The sequence below is a fragment of the Sorex fumeus genome, unplaced genomic scaffold (assembly GCF_029834395.1).
Source record: "Sorex fumeus unplaced genomic scaffold, SorFum_2.1 ptg000128l, whole genome shotgun sequence".
Taxonomy (NCBI): domain Eukaryota; kingdom Metazoa; phylum Chordata; class Mammalia; order Eulipotyphla; family Soricidae; genus Sorex; species Sorex fumeus.
In genome coordinates, this window is record NW_026606185.1 from 22,949,095 (window position 1) to 22,968,079 (window position 18,985).

Sequence of the window (18,985 nt, forward strand, 5' to 3'; positions counted from 1 at the left end):
AGTGAAAAAAAGTTATTGCATCTGGCTCCTCGTAACTGCAAAGTTTTACGTATCTAATGGGCCTCTTTGGATTTTAATTAAACATCCCATTCCAGTCCATTTTCCCCAATACCAAAAATCTGCTAGTCTTAATTGGTGCTCAAAAAAGGAGAAGATTTTACCGGTTTGTATCATATAATCATGCAGATTCAATGGTCTTTAGCTTGTCATTGTCATATTGGTGATGCTGGACACTCATAACCCCTGTAAATGAATCAAAATGAATATTCAGTGTTTTTAGGAAAACTCAGAATGTCTATTCAGTTGAGCAAAAGCTTTTACTCCTTTCTTCTAGGTCTTACCAGAATTTAGACACTTAGCCAGCAGATTACCACACAACCTGATATAGGTAATCTTATCCCTCATTCTCTGATTTATTATCCAGTTCCTTATATCTGCACTCCTCTGTTACTGTTTCTCAGCATCAGAAGACTAGATGACTCAACTTCTAAATTTACTTCCATTTCCCTTAGGCTTAGGAGAGTCATAGAGACCTGGTTTCCTAGAATAAAGTTTGGGATCTGAATGTTTTAACTTTTGTATATGAACTTTAAACCACTTCCATTTTTTCTAGGACTTTTACTCACCTATATTTTCCAGGGAATCTGAGAAGTTGATTTTCACAGGAAATCCTTGACAACTATTTTGACCTTAAATTCCTCTGCTCTCTGATTCTTTTTTAAAATAATTACTGCATTCATTCTGTGTTTTCTAAAAATTATTTGAAAATTTTCTTTTCTTATCCCTTATTGTCTTTATTTGGTATAATTCAAGATTCTCTGTGATTTTAATATATTAGGGGAATAAAAAAGATATATTCATCTAGGTATCCTCTTTAACAATATTTTAAAAATTTTGATGAGTTAGGATATCTCTAGTTCTATTTCTAAGTCCTAAGAGTCAGTTATGGGGTAATATAAAGGTAAAATTAATTTAAAATATGTTGGAGTTTGTGATTGTTGAAGGTTTCAGTATTATCACTTAGTGGGAAATAAATTCAATTTTATCATTGATTTGGAATTAGCAACAAAATAAGAAAAGAATATGGATCTTTTTAATTGTGCATTACAGAACTTGTGCGAACCTTTCTCATCTTTAATGCAGTCATGCTTTTCTTTTATAATTAAACCCATACAATTACATATATATGTATATATATGTATACACACATACACATATAATATATATATAGAGAGAGAGCTAATATTAAATCTTAACTGCAAATGGCAAACGAGGACAAAATGCATCCTAGATGCATCTTCAATCTTTCAATCTTCTTTCACATGCTCTTTGACACTCTGGACCTGGTAAGAATCAAGAATCATCAGGAGAGAGACAGTGAGGAAAGGGTAATCACTTGCTAAAAGTTGTTTAATGTTTGTTTTAAGATATAGGCGATTTATCAGGCCCCTGTCAATTATAAAACTCTGGGAGTCCAAGAGAACAAACAATTATTTAGATAGAAGCTTGAATTAAAACACCATTTTTAATCTGGGAAGATTTTTTATTCTATTTCTAAAAGGAAACTCATTGATCCTGGATTTATATTACTAACTCAAATTATATATGATATATTAGCACAGCGGGTAGGGCGTTTGCCTTGCACGCAGCCAACATGGCCGACCCGAGTTCGATTCCTCCTCCCCTCTCGGAGAGCCCAGCAAGCTACCAAGAGTATTCGATATGCCAGACACAGTAACAACAAAGTCTCCAAGGGAGACGTTACTAGGCCCGCTCTAGAAAATCGATGATCAACGGGAGGGCCTTTACTTTACTTTTAAACTTGAATATTAAATAATAAATTGTATGTTTTCTAAGACAGAATAAAAGATTTCAATATCTCACATTGAATTATCAGAGTAATTTTAAAATAGTGAATGTTTTATGCAGAGAGATGTACAACAGATAGAATGTGTCCCTCCTTCCCTGCCAGGAGTGATTCCTAGACTCAAATTCATGAGTAAGTCCTGATGGTTGTGGCCCATAACAAAAATAAATAAATTAAATAACATATGCTTTGTTCTTTGCACTTTTCAAATTTCAGCTTAATTATAAATTCTTACATTTTTTGAGAGTAAAATGGAACATCAGGAACAAGTCTGTGTTTCATGAACATTGTCTTTGTGAGATTCAGTTGCAGTCCTACCTTTCTACACTCACGGTCAATTTCAGCCAGCATTTGTGCTGCTTGGCTAATGTTTGGTGTTATTGGAACGATGTCATCAGCAAAGCGGAGGTGGTGTAGTTGCCAACCGTCTATCGTCACTCCCATTCCTTCCCATTCCAGTCGTGGCATAACGTTCTCAAAGTAGTGGCACTGAAGAGTTTTGGTGAAATGGTATTGTCCTGCCAAACCCCTCTCTTTACGTCGATGATCACTTCCTTGTAGACTGGTGAAATCCTGGTAGTAAATCTGTAATACAGCTCACAGAGGATCCAGATGTATTGAGTTTGAATGCCCTGTTTGGCTAGGGCTTGGATGACCACTTCAATCTCAACAGAATCAAAGGCCTTCTTTAAATCGATGAATGTTAAACAGAGCAGCATCTTGAACTCTCGAAAAACCTCAATGAGCTTGGTTATCATGTGGATATGGTCAATCGTTCTGAATCCTTTTTGGAACCAGGCTTGCTAGTATGGTTGTCCTTCATCTAGTGTTCTGCATATCCTATTCGGGATGATTCGAGTGAACAACTTGTAGATGACATACAACAGGCAGATCAGACAATAGTTGCCAATGCCATCCATGGATGTCTCCCTTATTGTACAGTAGAACGGTCCTGCTGGTTTTCTATTGCGATGTAACCTTGATTCAGACAGGTAGCATGTGAATGCAAGGTTTTGCATTTGCTCTCAACCAAAGGAACATCTCTGTATGCAGCAGCTATGTGTATCTAGGTAGAGAAATCAACATGACAAACGACCTGGTACCTGAGCTGCACAGGAGGAGGAGAGTGGCTTGGAACGTCTCCAAGAGTGTCAAAGAAATTGCTAAGAGGATGAAGAACCTCCAGCTCTGGGCATATCTCTTCTACTCCACCATTCTTCCTGCAATAACATATACCTCAGAGACCTGAACCATATGAAAACAGGATGAGAATGCTATTTGGGTCTTCCAAAGAGGAATTGAAAGAGCTATGCTTGGAGTAGCACACTTCACTCAAGTGAGAGAAGGAATTCGGAGTTTCGACCTCTGTGACAATTGAGAACAGTAAGCTTGAGATATTTAATAAAAATTTAATTTTATTGTGTGTGAAAAAAAACACCATCAACTAAAACAAAAGCAAGTTAAAAACAAATAAAAAGAATCCTCACATTTCTGTTGCTTTTATGGAAAACAAAGACACTAGTTCTCAGGTGAAAATACAGCTGCAGTTTGTGTAAGAAAGGAAGAATGACTCAGAGTGCGGAGAACGTCTAGAGAGTTGAGCCAAAAATAATGACAATGAAGGACTTCCAAGGATCAACGCTGAGTAACAGTCAAGTTACTGATGGCATGCGGTATTTGTTGAAATGTCTCACCTGCTGTACCTCTCTATCCTGATATTTATCATTTTAATGTACCCACAGGCTATCTGTAGAAAAAGAATGTCTAGTCAGATCTTCTGATCATTTTTAAGAAAAAAAGAGCATCCCAAGAAGTAAGTGATAACTCTAAATGATATTTATCTAACTAGCCCTTATAGCTCAGTGCTAAGACCCAGCGAAACAGTGCTGCTTGGGTCCAGCAGTGCAAGGGGCCACCAGGGCCACCAGAATAGTTCTCAGGGGACAATGAAGTGGTGATGTTCAATTCAAGACCCAGTACACACAAGACATATGCTGGAGCACCCAGAGGTCTCTGCTGTCTCTCTTCAGAAGATTTTTTTAATTTGGTTGTTGATTTCAGCCTTTTTTGTTTGTCCAAAACCAGAATGAGTATGCTATTCGGGTCTCCCAAAGAGGAATTGAAAGAGCTATGCTTGGAGTAACATGCTTCACTCAAGGGAGAGAAGGAATTCGGAATTCCAACCTTTGTCAACAATCTAGAATCAGGGACGCTGTCTCATTTGCCAAATGTCAAAAATCAGATGGGCTGGACACGCAATGCGATTTAGAGACGACCACTGGACTAGAGCCATTACTGACTGGATTCCATGAATCATCAAAAGATCACATGGCTGCCCTCCTACGAGATGGTCAGACTTCTTCGTCAAGACCCTGAATGAACAGTTTGAGGATCTTAGTGTTCCTGGAGCAAGCAGATGCCACTGGGCTACACTAGCATGTGACTGGGTCAAATGGAGACGTTGCTGGTGCCCGCTTGAGCAAATCGATAAGTCAAGTGATCAAGTAGTCCTAATAAGTTGTATGGGTTCTTTAAATATTAAGTACTTTAAAAATATCAGATATATAATCTGCAATTTACAAAAGTTTTCTTCTATTTGGCAGGTTGTCTTCTCCTTTTATTGATAATTTTTTTGTTGCTGTTATGCAAAAGTTTTTGGTTAGTGAAATTCCACCTGTTTTGTTTGTTTGTTTGTTTTCTTTGCTAAAAGCAAAGTGTCAGGGGAAAATTACCTAGACCAAAGTCAAGAAGTTATTTACCTATGTTTTCTTCTAGTAATTTTGTAGTTTTAGTCATAGATTCAAATATACAGCCTGTTTTGATATAGGGCAACATTATTAAAAAGAAAACTCTCTACAAGAATGTTAACAAGAATTTCTAGTAAGTCACTTATCCTCCTTAGGTAGGTTTTACTAATAACCTTTTATTAATGTTTACTAAAAATTCTAGCAGAATTATTTCAAATAATAACCAGAACCTAAATTTCTTATTCAAGTGACTCTGAAATGATTTTATAGCCTGAAATATTATGGCTCTGTTGTTAGATAAAATATCAGGGTGAAAAACATTTAACTCTTATCAATTTTCATTTGGTCAAGTAAATGTCCACAAAGTACAATATGTCCACATCCTTGGAAGTGACAATCGGGTGTCTGAATTGTTTGTCAGAGAGCCCAGTGAGTTCCCCTTTCTCTTGGTCCCCTGAGCATTGGGAAAAATCTTTGTTTTGTTTGAGGAACTCATATCCCATGTTTATTGAGAAGGTCTTCCAGGCATATAATTCCCCTTTTCCTACAGCTGAGGCCTTTCTTGTGGAAACAATATCTCTAGTTCAGTTCAATTGCTGGTTATATGAACAGCTGTGACCAAATTTACACATGGGCAGGCAATGACATTTATGATCAAAACAGCACCTGATGATTTGATTGTAAATTCCTATTATTACAAATTTCTATTTCACAATTTAAAGCTCATAAAAATGTTATATTTTAAATTTGATTAAATAAAATCTGCTTCTTTGTGTATGCACATGTAATTATATCTGCATGCATATGAATATGTGTATCTATGTGTACTTTTAATTATACGTATATAATTAGAATATTTATTATATGTATGAACATTTATATATTAGTAAACCATGTATACTATGTACATATGCACACATATGAACACTTATGTTATAAATATTGCTGCTGGTCTTGCTTTCAGAGAATATAAAAATATTAATACAATTTCTCATATTATTCAGAGAGTGTTTATAAATCATATTAATCACATATTTCTAGAATCTTAGTATTTAATAATCTCCATGGGCGGCCAGGAGAAGGCCCTGATGACTCTTCCCATAGCCGCCTGGGTTCTGGGGGGCCCCAGGCCACTCCCCCAGCTGGGGCAGCCTGGGCCATGGGGCAGGTGGTGGACGAAATATGGGCCAAACCAGTTGATTGATCAGATGCTATTTATTCCATTCTCCCCATGCGCTGCCCCAGTCTCTCTGAGCCCTCCATTCTAACCTCACACTACCCCTCATTCTCGTCTCCTGTCTCTCCTGCTCATCTCTCTCTGCTCCCTTTCACAGCCTGGACTCTCTCTCTCCATGTGTCTGCTCCTGTATGTTCTACATTCTTCTTCCTCTGTCTCCCTTGCTAGTCTCTGGTCGCTCCATCATGCTGCCCTGTTCTCTCTCATCTCTTCAACTCTCTCCCTCTCTCCAGCTTTCTTGTCACTCCAACTCCCCAGCACTCTGAGCCAACACTGCACCTGATCTGGTAGCCAAATCAACATAAGAAAGCCCTTCCTGAATGCTAAGCTTAAGGGCTGAAACATCAGCCAGGGTTATTCTAAAGCCCACCCTGACTGCCCAAGGGCAAAATACATCTTTAGGTGTTTTTCTCCTTTCCTCAGTCCAATAACTCTATCAACATGTTAATACTAGTTATTTTTGTGTGGACAAAGTAAGAGATACATTGAGGCTAGTAGGGAGCTCTCCTGGGAACATTTTGCCACTGACTCACATCACAAAACTCAGGCTAGATTAATCATTCCTAACCCTAGCAGGGTCCTAATCTAGTTATTACATTTTGAATCATGACAGTATTTGTCCATAACCAAGCTCTTAACTTATAATTAAGCATTAGGCACTTTGGCCAGGCCCATCTCGATGCCAGGGTAGCACATAGCTTACCACTTGCCCTGGTTCCATCCAGTTCTTCTTTGGGACCCTACTTTTGGGGGTGCTAGGAAGTCAGGGCAGCTGAGGCTTAGGTTGAGAGAACAGATGCCCAGGAAGAAAACAAATATCACTGCGAATCATGTTACAAAAACATAGTTTATACTGTCTTCTTGTGTCCATACAAAAAGGACACTGCTCTGTATAAACTATGCAAAGGACTTAGGGAGAAGAGAAAAACAGTATTTACACGTCAACCCAGCACAAAGAAATTACAAATAAACACAGAGGCATAGGAGCACTGTGATGGGAGCAACCCAATAATCCTAAACGACCTGAGGATATGCAGGAAGGACAAAACAGTGTTATCCTACATCTTAGGTTTGAAAATAGTTTTAAAGAATCATCTATCCTGACCCATAAAGGCACAGACAAGGAAATTGAGTTTTAAAGAAGGGAGAATTTTATTGAATATTATACAACAAATGAATGTCAAAATTGAAACTTTGTTCTGATTTCCAGTTTAGTTTCTTTTAACCATATTTGTGATCTTTTGCTGGTTTATGGAAATAGACTTGTGGATTTTTATTCCACATATAAGTGTTCTAATCCCTTTTTTAATTAAAAAGGGGGCCTTTGCTTTAAAGATATACTTTAGTAAAGTATTTGATAGGCCTTTAGAGAGAAATACATGGTAGCAAACCATACCATATTCTTTGTTTAACTTGTTTTTCTTTGGACAATCTCTACAGTGCACTCCCAACCCCCAAATTAGTCCTCATTGCGTGTGAAACGTGTACATTATATATGAAAAGGATTTTTAAAAAATTAATATATATGTAATCAAATTTTTTAAATAATTTGATTTCCTTTTCAGATAACTGTTTTTATACTTATTCATTCAAATCTGCAGTTAACCCCACTAAATGGTCCCCAGACCTTTTGTATATTAATATTATAATTAGCATAAGGTCTAGAATTCCTTCTTGATGTTTTGAAACCTGTATTGTATATTCCTGAATATACCTTGTGTTGACAAATTCCCATCCTCTGGGGATAGATGGTATTTTGTGTCTTTTCCTAATATAGGTCATCCTAAACTTCAGTCAAAGGGAGAGAGACTGACAGAATGATCTGTCTCATATGAGGTGCGTAAGGAAACATAATGGGGGAATAATGAATGCCCCAAGACAATGGCAAGGAAGAACATGAGAACTGGTAGTTAGTAGGAAACACACCATCTGAAGGGACTGAGAGATAGGACAGGAAGGGGACAACTATAGTGGAGGGAAGATCAAACCGGAAACAGAGATGGTGTGGTAAGGTGTTCAAAGTGTTTTGCATGAAACCCTGTTGGCAACAGTACTGTAAACCACAATGCGAAGTGCTATAGTCCTATAGTCCTCATAAAGGCAGACTTGTGGGTGGGAGGCAAAGGCAACGTGGGAAGGAAATCAGTGGCGGGGAGTGAAAACTGATGAAAAGATTGGTGTTGAAACTATGTATGCCTGAAGTCCAATCCTGAATAACTTTGTAATTTTACAGTTACTGATAGAAAATTGGTAAACAAAACAATAGTCATGTGTTTCACTTATTGTTCTGTGGGTCAGCAGTTTGGGCTGGATCAACTGGCTAGTTTTTCTGGCCTTGGGTTGATTTCTTCGTATGTTTATGGCCAGTGTCTGGATTAAGGTAGGTTTTAATCTAATTACTTTTTATTTATTTACATTGGGGCACAGTCAGAGGTGCTCAAGGCTTACTCCTGGTTCTGCACTCAGGAATCATTCCTTGTGAACCTGGGTGGACTATATATAGTCTCAGAAAGAGAACGTTTATTTATTTTCAGTGCTGCATCAACAGTAGCTATCAGGATCTCATTAGGGGTATTATAGCTTCTTTCTTTAGCATTCAATTGTGCTTATACCCCAACTACTTCCTTTCCTTTGTTGTTCATTATCCAGGTCATTATATACTAAACCCACTTGCCTTTTGGTCTGATATCAGACAACCTGAGACAACTTTTTTGTCTTGGAGCTCAAATAAATTTCCAATTTGTCTAACCCATCGGGGTGGTCTGTGAAACCTAGTTACCCAGTCCTATTTGACAAACCTTAGGTCTATTTTTTTCTCACTGTATCCCTAGAGAGAACCCTTTATCTTGTTCAGTAAGTCAGCAAATTACAAGTAACACAAACTTTTTCTTTTATATCACAGAGTAATGTTATTTTGTACCCTAGCATAGCTAGGTGGGATGTCTTGGTCCATGTTCCAAGTGACCTTGTATTTTTCAGCAAGTTAGTCTGAGGCTTGTTCAGGGTGGCAGGATCACAAATGAGAAAGGCAATGCTCTTAAAATCTAGGCATGAAACTGATCTCTTGCCATTTCCTCACATTTTATTGGTTAAAGAAATCGTAATGTTGCCAGGAACTTGAAGTTTAGAAAAAATATTTATTTCTTCATAAGAGAAGCTACGAAATTACATTTCAAAGGTCATACATGGATTTAGAAAGAATTGAAGAATTAGGGCATTTCTATAACCAATTGATAATTGAAGCTTGGATTATTATCAAAACATAAACTATCAAAATATCACATATAGTACCAGTGATGAATGAGTTTGTTAATTTAAGTAGTACTTTTCCAGGTTAAACAACAAGCTTCTGATTATGGTTTATACATTCACCTTCTATAGACTTAGAGACTAGAGACAATTCTAAAACATTATAACTATGCTTTGAGAATAAACATTGCTGATTTAATGGGTCACTCTCACTGTCTCATTCTTCATCGATTTGCTCCTCTTGCTTTCACATTTTTCATAATTTTTTTCAGATATAAGTGGGTATGAAAATGTCTTATTAAAATAAAAATACAAAATCAAGTAATACTTACTAATATATTGATTAATTTTCTATGACCAAAGTGCATTGCAAAGATATTATACATAGTTTATCAACCAATAAAAAATTACTAAAAAACATCTTTATTTTATTTATTTTTTGTTTCAAAAAATGTTTTGCAATGGGGCTGGAGCGATAGCTTAGCGGGTAGGGCATTTGCCTTGCATGCAGCCAACCTGGGTTCGATTCCCAGCATCCCACATGGTCCCCTGAGCACCGCCAGGGTTAATTCCTGAGTGCAGAGTCAGGAGTCACCACTGTGTGTTGCCAGTTGTGACCCAAAAAGCAAAAAAAAAAAGTTTTGCAATGCACAAACTAATATTTTTTAAATGTAACTAAGGCATGTAGAATTAAATTACTTACAATATTTAAGGCCACGATAATATCAAACTGAAATTATTTTATTTCTTATCCATTGACCACATCTACCTATAGCTAGATGACTGACAGCTAGAAATTTTCTGATTTTTTAATGTTTTTAACTTAATTTTATTTACTTATGTCATAAATTCCTTTGATTTTTTTAATCATTAGCTATTGATATCTATTCACATTTATTGTGTAAATTAAATAACAATTTCTGAATGCTCCTCCAAACAATGCTGTAACAAATAATGATGCTATCTCCTAAAGGATTTACAAAAATTTATCAGGAAAAAAAATGTAACTCAAAGTTACATTTGATGGAAGTAAGCATATGCAGAGTGATCATAATTCAAACTTTTATGAGTGGATTATATTTACTTCCACTTATCACTTTTTTATTTTATATCTCAGGCTGTTAAAATTAGAGAAATTAATTTTCTTGTAGTTCTGTGCTCTAGTGATTTATACATTTATATATATGCTTAAATTCTCTGTTATTATTAAGTAGAACACTTGTCTTACCCATGATTTCTGCTGCTCCATTTTTGTTGATAGATTTTAATTCCCTTTATTTAAATTGTTTTGCTGTCTTATGAATAAGGTGAATTTTTAGCACTCAAAATTATGTTCTCAGATATTGATTTGAACTCTATGTGTATGAAATAGCTAATACTTTGTCAGGGTAATACTTGATAAATGAATAACATTTGATAAACTTATCACTTATTTGATAAATAGTGAAAGAGGAAAGTTACTTTGTGGAACCAATATGTTACAGGTGCATAACTTTGAGTAAACTTTTTTAAGCTTGTAAATTTGTACTTAGATGGAGAGATAGTAATCAATACCTGGAAGAGAGCATTAAACAAAGTGCTGATTTGCTCCATAGAAGGTTATCCATAAATGTAGACTCTTTTTGCTTTATCTAATAAATCTGTATTGACAGCAGGACAGTGAATGACTTCACCTTTCACAGTTTTCTTCTGGCCTTTACTCAGTTGTCTGAATTCCCTTGCCAGATTGTTTTATCTTTCTTACTGATAAACTTAATTTTAGTTTTCTGCTTCTTAAAGACATGACTTTCCTTCATGTTTGCTCTCTTTATTCCCAAAGCAGCTTAAGGGATTTGAGTCTCTTACAGTTGGGGTTTGAGGAAAACAATAAGGAAACAGTTTTCCATTCAGAAACTTAAACTCAATAGTTTGCAATGCGTGCCTTACATGCAGAAGGCCTGGGTTTGATCCCACACCACATAGTCCACTGATTCCTGCCAGATGCTACCCCAAGCACTGAGCTACCCCTGCAAGTAGGCTCACTAATAACTCTGAAGCAGAGTTCTTCCTGGGTGTATGGGGGTAACCCATTCTCATTATCAAGAGTTAATGTCCATATTGTGGATCAAGACTTCTTACATTCAATTTCAAAAATTCATCATTTTTTTGGAGGAGAAGCAACAGCTAAAGAAATAAGCTATGTCCCAGTTGGACTGGGATTGAGTAAAGAACACATAGAAGTTGGGAGGGATTCAGGATGTAGGGAACGTTTTTCTTCCTCCTTTTGCTTAGGAGAGTTTTCATTATTTGCTACATGCATGTTAAGTTGTAAATAGATTGTCTTCTGCCCTCCTGATACTTCGCGTCTAGCCATACAGTTAGTGAAGTCTCATCCCTTCCCCGGTAGTCTCTCAAGCTCCAGCTTAGGATCTATTTCTCACAAATTTTCATCTCATAAAAAATGACAAGACATACAATTGAAAACCAACAAGTAATTCATTTAGATCATTAGTTTTACAAAAGAAAATCATACTACTTTCTTATGCAAACTCTTTAATTTAGGGATAAGGACTTTAACAGACATTTGCTCCCTTTGCTTTCATTTTCAGGACCTGTACATTATCAAACCCTATTTTTTTTATAAGTCCTTTGTCAGCTTCTGAAAATTTGACAGTACATTTTTTTCCAAATAATGTGAATTATTTTTAACTTTAACACTGTGAAAGAGTTACTTTTATGTTTGAGCTATAATCACACAATGATTTTTAAGACCCTCTGTTACTACTTAGACAGAATAAAACAAATCTAGAACTTTTTTAGATTTGAAAGTGATTTGATACACACTCAAAATTTCTCTGTTCAAGGTAGATAATTTTTAAGCAATGAACTAGTAAATGTTTACTTTAGGACTCAAACTGGTTAGCAAGGTAGGCTGACAATTATTAAATGAGTAGAGTATGAAATTCCAGTTTAAAAAATACAAGTGTCCTGTAGAGTTATAACTTGGAATTTCTATATTTAATTCTGTTCCTGCACATCTATTATTTATAGCTGCTAATTAAAGTAACTTTCTTCTAGTTATGATATAAACAGAACTAGATTTTATGATACCTAAATAATCATTTGATTAAACTCTCTTGCGTTTCATCAAATACATTGTGTATTTGCAAGTGTGTGAATCAGCAAAAAGAAGTTAAAAATTGTACTAACGTTAATTGCTTTTCTATTTTTTTACTTAATCAGATTCAGTCCACTTATTGGAACTGATGGATTTGAATTGATGTTTAGGATTGATTTTTGTCATACCCAATTTAATTCAATCAGATTTCCTTGTACCAAGTTGGGTAAATGACTTTCTTTTCCAATCCAATTAAGAGGAACATATAGGATATTGTTCACCTAACAACTGTGGTGTAATTTGTTTGCTAGTAGCTAAAGTTAGCAATATTTTATAGAAACTTCATGTTGAAATTCTAAGTGATACAAATGTTGTATCTAAAAGTCTCTAAAATAATGTTATATTTAAGGAACAGTGTATCTTAGATAATATCAAGACAAAAAGACAAGCATTAAGGGACTTACTGTACTGTGAAGGCTAGACGTCTGAGTCTGTTTATGAGAACTGCAACAACTAAAACACATCAATATTGCAGGTGTATGTAATGCAATTCATTGAAAAAATGCCAATATCTATGGAAATTAAGCATATCTTATACTAGTAATTCTAAGTTTAGACAGACTGTAGTGAAAGACACATAAAATTTTTAAAATGTTTGTAATATAGTCTTAGTACACCCAGTAAATCAATACAAATGTCTATAAAATAGAGGAAAGGTAAACAGAATATAGCAAAATCATATGCTAGAATTTTACAAAATGACAATAAAAAGAACAAATTAATGTCATAGCAACTGTTTTCATTACTGTCACTGTCCTCCCATTGTTCATTGATTTGCTCGAGCGGGCCCAGTAATGTCTTCATTGTCTCAATTGTTATTGTATTTGGCATATCGAATATGTCATGGGTAGCTTGCCAGGCTTTGCTGTGAGGGCGAGATACTCTCAGTAGCTTGCCGGGCTCTCCGAGAGGGGCAGAGGAATCGAACTTGGGTCGGCCAAGCAAATGCCTTACTCACTGTACTATAGCTCCAGCCCATAATAATCACTTGATCACTTGACATCCCGTTACTCATCAATTTACTCTAGTAAGTGCCAGTTCAGTTCTCCATTCATCCCTGTCACTTGCTAATGTAGCCCAATGGCATCTGCTCATTCTATGAACATGAAGAGCCTCAAACCGATTATTCAGGGTCTTAGGAAGAAGTCTGATCATCTCATACGTGGGCGGCTATGTGATCTTTTGACGTCCCGTGGAATCCAGTTGGTAATGGCTCTAGTCCAGCGGTCATCTCCAAATCTCATTACGTGTCCAGCCCGTCTGATTTTCGACACCTTGGCAAACGAGAGAGCATCCCTAATTCTTGACCATCGACAGAGGTCGAAACTCTGGATTCTTTCTCTCACTTGAATGACGTGTGATACTCCAAGCATAGATCTTTCGATTCCTCTTTGGGAGACCCAAATAGCATTCTCACCATGTTTTTGTAGAGCCTAGGTCTCTGAGGCATATATTAATGCAGGAAGAACAGTGGAATTGAAGAGATGTGCCTGGAGCCGGAGGTTGTTTGTCCTCTTAGCTATTTCTTCGATGTTCTTGAAGGTGTTCCAAGCTGCTCTCTTCCTCCCGCAGAACTCAGGTGCCAGGTCATTCGTCATGTTGACTTCTCAACCTACGTACACATAACTGTTGCATTCAGAGATGTTCATCCCATTGAGAGTGAATGGAATGTCAGGAACAAGACCATTTCTCATAAACATTGTCTTTGTTAGATTCGGCTGTAGTCTGACCTTTCCACACTCACAGTCGAAGTCGGCCAGTATTTGTGCCATTTGGCTGATGTTTGGTATTATAAGAACGATGTCATCAGTGAAGCAGAAGAACTGTTTTCATATCATCTACCATAACAAAAATAGACTTGAGATGTTTAAATGACATTTACTTTTTAGTGTTGTAAAGTCTGGACTTTCAAGCTCAGAGTGCCTGTAGATTTGGTGTCAAGTAAGGGCTCTCATCTAGTTTAGAGACAGTTGTCTTCTCCCTGTGTCCTCTCATAACAGAATGGGAAATAAACATCTCTCCCTCTCTGGAGTCTCATTCTGAGGGCACCTGCCCTGTTCATGAGAACTTCAAGCATATAACATAAACACCTCTCAGAGGCCTCATACTCTATTCTAATTCTAGTACATTGGAAGTTAGGATTTTAGCATATAAACTTTAAGAACACATTTAAATTCATAAATGAATAACAAAAGACTGAAACAGATATAATAATAAACAAAAGAAGCTGGAAAATACTTTTGAAAAATGCCTTTATTTATGGAAAAATATGTCACTGTCACTGTTCTCCCATTGTTCATAGATTTGCTCGAGCGGGCCCAGTAATGTCTCCATTATGAGACTTGTTTTTACTGTGTTTGGCAGGTTGAATATGTCATGGGGAGCTTGCCAGGCATTACCGTGCAGGTGAGATACTCTCTGTAGCTTGCCAAGCTCTCTAAGAGGGGTGGAGGAATTGAACCTGGGTCAGTCGGGTTGGCCACGTGGAAGGCAAACACCCTATTGCTGTGCTATCAATTCAGCCCGGAAAAATATGTAATATATTTTAATTTGTTTATACAAACATTTAATCTTGTAAACATTTTATTTATCTTTTGGGAGGCCTTCCAAGTTGTATTGAGAGCAATTTGAAGCTATTGCCTGTGATGTGCAGTCAACTGAACTGGAAAGTTCAATGCTAGGGCCCAGTGATGCAGTATACTTGGGTCCAGCAGTATTGCCAGGACTATATCTGGAGGTGCTTAGGATACCATGTGGTCTGCAGATGGGACTTGTGTTGATGCTCATGCAATACATGCATTATAACTCCCATAACTCTGGCCCCTGAGATTCCATTTATAAGAGGGTCAAGATATTAGACTGAACTTAGAATACCGGATACTTTGGGATAGAATTTATAGTGAGAGCACAAGGCCAGTTTTGAGATCTCAGGAGTGTTCTATATCTTTTTATATCTGAGTTGTGGTTAAATAAATGTATGCATATAATTTTTAATATTTTATAGTCAAATATATACTTTATATATCTCTGTAAATATAAAAAATTGAAACACCTACAAGTTTCTTATTCTTGCAATGAAATTAACAACAATCGGTATTAATATTATTTTGAAGAATACCAGAACACACACAAGATAAAACAATTCAATGTTCACTTTAAACTATTTTATGAAAAAAAAGGAATGGTGATATATGTACTGAAAGAATGTACTGAAAGAATAATTTTGTATCTGTGCTTTTTAAATTTTTATCATCAAATTGAAAAATAAATGGTTATTTTATATTTCTCTTGATACACTCTTCAAAAGTCTAGTAAGTAAAAACTCTGACATGATGTATATTAAAAATCACATTCTTCGGTTTTTTCAAAGTGAAAAATTTCTACTGTGAACAACTTAATGTTTTCAATACCCACAAAATCAGTTTATATTTAAAATTATCAGTTGATAGACTTTGAGAAGGGCTGGAGCAATACCACAGCAGGTAAGGCATTTGTGTTGCACACAGCCGACCTGGGTTCAATTCCTCTGCCCCTCTCGGAGAGCCCGGCAAGCTACCGAGAATATCTCACCTGCAAGGCAAAGCCTGGCAAGCTCCCCATGACATATTCAATATGCCAAATACAGTAAAAAGGAGTCTAACAATTTGTTGTGAGACATTTCTGGATCCTGCTCAAGCAAATTGATGAACAACAGGAGGACAGTGGACAATGGACAGACTTTGAGAGATATTTGAAGTAAATTCAACAAAGTGATTATGCAAAATGTTATGCATAGAAAGAAAAGCTTGTCAAACTTCAACATGCTCTATGTGTGTGTTTTTTCATCTTTCTGTAATCATATTCCCTCTCTTTTAAATATCAACAAATCAATAGTTGTATTAATAAAGTACCATACTTCAGTAACTATTACATCCTAAGGAGAGGTGTACTTTAGAATTAAAGAGGTCTTTGACAATTAATTTCTCATTTTGATAAAACAACTATTGATTTGTTGATATTTAATTTGTCACTTTTAGCTGTAGTTGACAATATTTTTTTAAATGCATACTTTACCATTTTAAAATGACTAGAAAGCAGTATGCATATTCTACCTGGAAAAAATAAATATTGATAAACTCTCCACAAGGCCTCAAAAAATTAGTTTACATTCTTGAGAAAAAAAAAGAAAATATATGTTGTCACATCATGATAATAATTTAGAATCTACTGTCCTTTGCTTACCTGCTAAGTTCACAGAATTTCCTAAGAATAGCAAATTAGCTATTAACTCTTATTCAACCCAGAAACAATTTGCATTGTAAGTGTAATGGAAGTTTGTACCTTGAAATGTATAACAGGAATGATAATACATAGCCAACAAATAATAAAGAATAAGTGTTATTTATCTCTTCTAACATATTTGTACTATAATTTTGAATTATAATTTTAAATATATAAGTAATTCAAATATCACTTGATCACTTGACATCCCATTGCTCATCGATTTACTCTAGCGGGCACCAGTAACATCTCCATTTGTCCCTGTCACGTGCTAATGTAGCACAATGGCGTCTGCTCATTCTAGGAACACAAAGACCCTCAAACTGATCGTTCAGGGTCTTGATGAAGAAGTCTGACCATCTTATAGGTGGGCGGCTATGTGATCTTTTGATGATTCGTGGAATCCAGTTGGTAATGGGTCTAGTCCAGTGGTCATCTCCAAATCTCATTACATGTCCAGCCCATCTGATTTTCGATACCTTGGCAAAGAGACAGTGTCCCTGATTCTTGATCATCGATGGAGATCAGAGCTCCAGATTCTTTCTCTCACCTAAATGAACCGTGATACTCCAAGAGCATAGCTCTTTTGATTCCTCTTTGGGAGACCCAAATAGCATTCTCATCCTGTTTTCCTAGGACCCAGGTCTCTGAGGCATATATTAATTCAGGAAGAACAGTGGAATCGAAGAGATGTGCCTGGAGCTGGAGGTTCTTCATCCTCTTAGCTATTTCTTTGATGCTCTTGAAGGCATTAAAATCTGCTCTCTTACTCCTGCACAACTCAGGTGCCGGGTCATTCGTCATGCTGACTACTCAACCTAGGTATACATAACTGTTGCATTTGGAGATATTCGTTCCATTGAGAGTGAATGGAACGTCAGAAATGAAGCTATTTCTCATAAACATTGTCTTCATGAGATTCAGCTGCAGTCCGAATTTTCCACACTCATGGTCAAAGTTGGCCAGCATTTGTGCCGCTTGGCTAATGTTTGGTGTTATTAGAATGATGTCATCAGTGAAGCAGAGATGGTGTAATTGCTAACCGTCTATCTTCACTCCCATTCCTTCCCATTCCAGTCATGGCATAATGTTCCCAAGGTGGCACTGAAGAGTTTTGGTGAAATGGTATCACCCTGCCTAACCCCTCTCTTGACATGGATTATCACTTCCTTGTAGATTGGGGAGATCCTGGTGATGAATCCATAATACAGCTCACAGAGGATCCTGATGTATTGAGTTTGAATGCGCTGTTTGGCTAGGGCTTTGATGACTGCTTCAGTCTCAACAGAATCAAAGGCCTTCTTTAAATCAATGAACGTTAGACAGAGCTGCATTTTCAACTCCCAAGAAACCTCAATGAACTTGGTTATCATGTGGATATGGTAAATTGTGCTAAATCCTTTGCAGAACCCTGCTTGCTCACGTGGTTGTCCTTCATCTAGTGTTCTGCAAATCCTATTCAGGATGACTTGAGTGAACAGCTTGCAGACAACAGACAACAGGCAGATCGGGCTATAGTTGCCATTGTCATGGATGTCTCCCTTCTTGTACAGTCTGGATGTACTACTTGTCTGAATGCAAGGTTCCATCCTAATGGTTTCCTGATGGCAGATTCTTCAGGTGTTCGGGTCTCACCTTGTCTGGGCCGGATGCCCACCAACAAAATGGCATGTCAGATTTTGGAGAGGAGAACTTTGGGAATGACATATCTATCCTGCGGAATTTGGTATAGCGGCAGGTGGATGTGGCTACGGAAGAAATCCAAGTAGAAGTCATGGATAATCTCCATTCCCCTACTGGAAAATGTGATAGATCCATCAGACATCAGAGGGCAGTCATCTTGGTCTTGTAGTTGGCGAAGGACAGGCGGGCATTGCAAATGCTTTTCCTGACTTCTGCCACATCCACCAGCACTGCTGCTCTTTTCTCTTTGAGGTCTTCCTTTATCACTTCTCTGCATGTTTTGCGAGCTCCGACATTCGCTTGCTGTTGCCTGAGGCTTGCACCAAGCCACGTTGACAAATGAGCTTATGAGTTTTCCAAGACAGGCATCTTTTTGTGGATATCTCTCTCTCGGTGTTCCTTGCACAATCATGGAGGTGCTGAACCAGTTGATCATATTCTTCGTCATTGTTGCCCTCCACTACCTCCACTACCCAGCCGGCACCATGCTCCAGGATGCTTTCCGGATCCTCTGGCCGAAACTCACATGCAAGAGAAGCCCCAAAGAACCAGGTAAGCATAACTCTGTGACATTGGACTCCAGGCTCAATGGGACCTGGGAACAGAGATCCTCTGACTGCTCCCACCAATCTCCAGTGACCCAGAGATTAAACCCAGAAGCCCCACCCTGCCCTGCCCTGTCTACTTCCACCAATCACAGGTGACCCTGGGATAACACACAGAAGACCCACCCTACCAGTAGCAGATGAATACCTCATCAGCAAATCTCAGATACCATTTCATCA